Source organism: Chionomys nivalis, chromosome 16 (assembly GCF_950005125.1).
Source record: "Chionomys nivalis chromosome 16, mChiNiv1.1, whole genome shotgun sequence".
Classification (NCBI taxonomy): domain Eukaryota; kingdom Metazoa; phylum Chordata; class Mammalia; order Rodentia; family Cricetidae; genus Chionomys; species Chionomys nivalis.
The window spans coordinates 36,943,075-36,949,550 of NC_080101.1; positions in this window are offsets into that span (position 1 = coordinate 36,943,075).

The following is a 6,476-nucleotide window of genomic DNA, read 5'->3' on the forward strand; positions in this document are numbered from 1 at the left end:
TCTTTCTTTGTAATTATCGAAATAAAAAAGAAGTTGCTCAGTGAGGATTTACATCTTCACTCAAAATATAACAGCAATTCTAAGACTGATTTGAAATACAATCCTATTAAAAACCAGTAACAGCATTTTAATTCATTTCAGATAGACAAAAATAGAGTATGTGTGATATTTCTGACACTTGAGTACATTCTATAATATTTTAATCAGAATAAATATATTTTGTTCAAACAGTGTTCATTTTTGTTATGAAATTGTTAAAGAGAAAACAAGTGTTTGTGTTAAAAGGGATGTTATATCAAAAACAGAAAGACTGGGGGCAGTAGGAGTCACAAGTACAAAAGGGCTTTCATCTGAGTATTAGAGGACAAAGATGATGAGAGAAGAGGAAAGTATGGGGCTTTGGAGAAAGCAACAAAGACAGACATAGCAGGATCCAGTTGGCTCTCAGAAATCATCTCTCCCTTATTGAAATATGCAAAGCATATCAGGTTAGCTTTTTCCTCTTGCTCCTACTCATGAACAAAATTAAGTTCTAAGTTACTGCTTTAGTGAGATGTCTGCTATTGTGCTACTTGCAATAATAATCATGCATTGCACTGAAGCAAAATAAAGAGATGGGGATTTTTGTAAGGATTGTATTGAATCTTTAAAAAGTAGTATTTATTCTGGTAAAATGATTTTTATATAATATTAATTCTTGTATTCTGTGAACATATAATGTCTTTCTATTTTCTGCTATCTTTATCCTTATTTTCATAGATTTAAAGTGTCCCTTGCAGATGCTCTTCACTTCTTTGGTATGGTAGTTTGAACGTAATTGGCCCCCGTAACCTCATAGGAAGTGTTACTATTATGATGTGTAACTTTGATGGAATTTGAATGACCTTGCTGGAGGAAGCCTGTAACTGTGGGGATAGGTTTTGAGGTTCCAACCCAGGGAGACAGTTCTTTTCCTATTGCCTGCAGATGACGATATGTTAACTCTCACCTGCTCTAGCACCATGTCCGCCTTCATGCCAGCATGTCTCATGATGATAATAGGCTAAACCCCTGAAACTGTAAGCTATCCAGTTAGAGGATTTCCTTTATAAAAGTTCCTATGGTTGTGGTATCTCTTCATAGAAATTAAAAGCCTAAGACATTTTGTTAAGTTTATTCATAGATTTTTTTTTCATTGAGGTTATTGTGAATGGTAGTGTGTCTTTTGGTATGTTTGCTCTTTGTTTTTAGAAAAGCTGTTTCAGTAAGTTGATTCTGTATCCTGCCATATTGTTGAATTTGTTCATGCTTTCTTTAAGTTTCTGGTAGAACTTTTGGAATGTTCTCTTCAGTGGTATATTCTGTATTACTTTAATTAAAATGCATGTTAGACTTTTATCAAAGACTTTTTCTAAATCTCTGGAGATTAACATGTGTTTTTCTCTTTAAGTTCATCTATATACTTATTACCTTTATTGACACATATATGTTAACCATCTGGACATTTCAGAGATAAAGCCAAAGCTCGTCATACTGTAATCCACAGGAATCATGCAGTAAGATTTTAGCTGGTAGAGCAGACGGCTGACTGCCCAGAATGTATACATTCTGATGGAGATAAACACAGTTCAGATGACACTGTGCCTGCCAATTTTTGAATATCAGGTGATTCTTACAGTAGATCTCTTGTGAAGCCTAACCTTGTTTTTAAATTATTTTTTTATATTTGCTTTCCATTTCAGCACATGCATACTTAGCTACAGACAGATATATTGAGTAATTCAACTTTTTTCTTGAATTCGAGGGATGAAAACTAAGTCAAATTTGTAAATCTTGTGCTTTTGTCACAAGAATATGATGATCATAACCCCATCATATTCTAAGTAATATTTTAGCATATTAAGAAAATGTAGGAACACCCACTCAATTTAGTAAAATAGTCCTCAATTTTATGAGAGCAAACATACTATATATTTTCAGAAGATTTCATCAATTTCCTTTACTAAACAATTGTTAATATTATTAGTTTTCTGAGAAAAAAATCATATTATGGGTGAATATAGAATGCTAAAAAGGACGCACATACATATGCTCGTATGCATTTCTAAATATTCTAAAGCATGTCATCAGATGACTCCCAAGATTAACATAGTTAAATAAATAAGTACAAAGAAAATATAAGAAGAACTTCAGTACCCCCCAAGAAGTATATAAGAATGAAATAATATACATCAATCTCTTTTTACTAGGCATAAAAAATTTGAAGAACAATTAAAGAAAATTCTCCTTACAAAATCATTTACATTACAAATTCACAGAAAATAATGAAGCTTACTTTGCAGTAGCTGAAACAAAAGATATAGCAACCTTGAGACTCGAGATAAATATATCAGCACAAAGCCAGTATAGACGTTGTAAATACAGCAAGCAAGCAACAGCAGCACAAATTATGCAAAAGAACTACTTCAATCAACTAAGGCAGAAAGTGGAAAAAAAATCACTACCACTGATCATTGTTAGACCTAGGAGACAGCAAGTTAAAGAAAAGGAGAAACGAAAGTGGCAGGATCATTTTGAAAAATCAATTATTAATGAATGAGGTGAATAACTCATGTAAATATTTGTCAAATGGATGGTTTTCCTAGAGATTAGGTCACCATCATTAGTCTAGTACGACTGTAGCCCACAGTCTACTCATACAGAAATATCAATATACAGAAGTGGTTGCTGAATAAGGTACTTAAGGAAGCACTGAGTGACAGGAAAGACAAGGGATATTTGTAGAAATATACTAAAGAGTTTTGGATGAATCCAACTAGATATAGCTATATATATATATATATATATATATATATATATGTACATACATATATATATATACACACACATATATGGGACATGTATAAAATCCCTTGTCACTGAATTTCTGAATAAGAAGCAGGTCTCTTTGGGGAAGAAGGACTTTACTACTCTTGTTACTTTGATGGCTCTATTTCAAGGCTGTCCAAGAAGTCTTGTCACCCAAAAATTCACTGTCAATTAACATTAAGTACCAGTGGGATAATTAAAAGGCATGAGTTTTGGATTAGGAAAGAAAGAGGATAATCTATATTTTGGGACAGATTCATAGCTATACCATGGCCTCCATCATAAGTCATCTAGTTCCCAGGAGTAGAAATCCAAGTTTTGTTTTTTTTTTTGTTTTTGTTTTTGTTTTTTGTTTTTTTTTGCGGGGGTGGGGTGAAGTTAGGTGGGTAGAATACACTACTGTGACAAAAGATTTCTGATTTCTGCTATTCATGATAGATTAGTTACTGTTCAATGGCTGTGAAGGGACGTCATAACTGAGGCAACTATAGAAGAAAGAGTCTACTGGGGGAATGCTTAAGCTTCAGCAGCCAAGTCCATAATAATCAAGGAGAGGAGCATTTCAGCAGACAGAGGGGAACAGGATTGGAACAATAGGTGAATGCTTACATCCGTTCCAAAAGGACAAAACAGAGAGAGAAAGAGGAGAGATAGGGCTTACAAATGGAAAGGACATGGGATTGGAACATTTCAAGTTCAATTCCCAGTGATAAACCTTCTCAAATAAAGTCACACATATTAATCCTTCCCAAAAATGTTTCCTCTACTGGAAATCAAAAACTCAAATGGATGAGCCTGTAGGTGTAACAGGAGGAGTGGGCTGCTTGTTGTCCTGGCCACCCAGCTAGCTTACACCCAAAATAAATCACACAATATTAATTAAAACACTGCTTGGCCATTAGCTCTAACTTCTTATTGTCTAATTCTTACATCTTAATTTAACCCATTTCTATTAATCTGTTTATTGCCATGTCACTGTTGCTTACCGGCAAGATTCTAAGCAGTGTGTTTCTCAGGCAGGAGATCCCTGGTGTCTGCCACTCTGCCCTTCTTCCCAGCATTCAGTTCTGTCTACTCCGCCTAAGTTCTGTCCTATCAACTAGGCCAAGACAGTTTCTTTATTCATTATCCAATGAAAGCTACACACAAACAGAAAGAATGCCAACACCATGTAGGACCATCTACATTTAAACTATCACATTATACCCCCTGGTCACCATAGGTTTGTAGTCTTTTAATGAAGTAAAATGCATTTACTTTTATTTTAACTTCAAAAGTCTACATAGTCCTTCTCAAGACCTTAAAGACCAATTCATCTTCTGAGACTCAAGGCAGTCTCTTACCACTTTATGTAACTTCCCGTGAAATCAAAAATAAATACACACTTTCAACTTGAAATTGCACAGAAGATACATTACCATTTCAAACAGGTGAAATAAGAAAATAGTGATGAAATAGTGGGCCACAGTAAGACCAAACAGCATCAGAACAAACTTCAAATCCTGCCCTACAGAAAAGGTCTTAGATGATTCCTCCTATCTATCTTTGTCCATTGCTACACACCTTTCTGTCTTAGATTGGTTCCATTCCTCATGTATAATTGTCCTTTGTAGATGTCACACAGTTCTGTCATCACCAACATCTTGTGGTCTCCAATGAAATGAAATCCATGCTTCATTTTCATAACATACAAAAACCTGACCTGGTTTTTAAGCAGGAACTTATTTGCATCACACTTTTTCAGGGTTTTTATTATCCAGGGAAGAAGGTTATGAATCCCTTTTCTCTTGTCTCTTTCATGACTCAAAAGCCAGAAGCACATGGGCAGTGTTGTCAAGTTCTGCTATCTGGTTGATGGGACCATTCCCCCTTATTGAATTATGTTTTTTTAAGATTTGATAAGTTGGTGCTTTCCTTTTAAAATAAAATTACATTTTGAAAACTTATCCGTGTAACTCCTTCATCTGAAGTCACCACTCATTTCATTCTATTTTCTTTTTTTATTGATATTTATTAAGTTCTACATTTTTCTCTGCTCCCCTTCCTGTTTCTCCCATCCCCTTCAATCCTCTCCCAAGGTCTCTATGCTCCTAATTTACTCAGGAGATCTTGTCTTTCTCTACTTCCCATGTAGATTAGATTTATGTATGTCTCTCTTAGTGTGGTTATTGTTGTTGAAATTCTGTGGAATTGTGATTTGTAGGCTGGTTTCCTTTGCTTTATGTTTAAAAACCAGTTATGAGTGAGCACGTCATAACTGTCTTTCTGGGTCTGGGTTATCTCACTCAAAATAATGTTTTCTAGCTCCATCTGTTTTCCTGCAAAATTCATGATGTCATTATTTTTTTCTGCTGTATAGTACTCCATTGTTTAAATGTACCACATTTTCCTTATCCATTCTTCCATCTAGGGGCATTTAGGTTGTTTCCAGGTTCTAGCTATGACAACAACTCTGCTATAAAGGTAGTTGAGCACATGTCCTTGTGGCATGATTGAGCATCCTTTGGATATATACCCAAAAGTAGTATTATTGGGTCTTGAGGAAGGTTTTTTCCTAATTTTTTGAGAAATGGCCACACTGACATCCAAAGAGGCTGTACCAGCCTGCATTCCTACCAGCAATGGATGAGTGTTCCCTTTTCCCCACAACCTCTCCAGCATAAGTTGTCATCAGTGTTTTTGATCTTGGCCATTCTTACAAGTGTAAGATGAAATCTCAGAGTTGTTTTGATTTGCATTTCTCTGATGACTAAGGATGTTTTACATTTCCTTAAGTTCTTTCAACCATTTTAGATTCCTCTGTTGAGAGTTTTCTGTTAAGGTCTGTATTTCATTTTTTAAATTGGATTATGTGTTCTTTTGATGTCTAATTTCTTGAGTTCTTTGCCAGCCCCCTTCTTTAGACTTCGTATATTCTTGAACACAAGACTTGGATCCAACATATATACTGATGCTCTTTTTTCTCCCCAAACCAAACCATTTGTATAGTTTGTTCTGCTTGTTCTTCTTTTTATTATTGCCTTGTGTAAGGGAGATGATTAATAACAAGTCAATACAATAAAAGTGTAGGACACCTTTAAATCTCCACTGCCAATGATATTAGTCCAAAACTCTTCAAGTTAGCCTCAGGATAATTCTTAGTTTAAGGGCAAAACCAACCACATTATTTCCAATATCCTAATAAAAGCTTTTAGTCCAGTTGTTAATATTATTGCCCAGTAAACCCCTTGAATTTGGTCCTCATATTCCAAATTATTCTCAGTATTATGTATTCCCGCATCATCATATGATGGTTCATAAAGCTCTACTTAGAGTGCTCAAATCACTTTCCTAGTACAAAGTTACAAGATCTCACACATTCCTTGAAAAAAAAACAGCATGGTTAGGTCTGTCATAGCAATATGCCACTTTCTGGTGCCAAATTCTGTCTTAGTCACCTTTCTATTGTGAAGAAACACCAAATCAAGGAAACTGTGATGGCTATTCTAGGCTGTCATCTTGACGCCGTCTGAATTTGACTAAAATCCAAGCTGCTGGGTACACCAGAGAGCGATTTTTTTTTTAATTAAATGATTTGAAGTGGGAAGACCCACTGTTAATCCAGTTCTTTTGAAGTGGAAAGATTCATC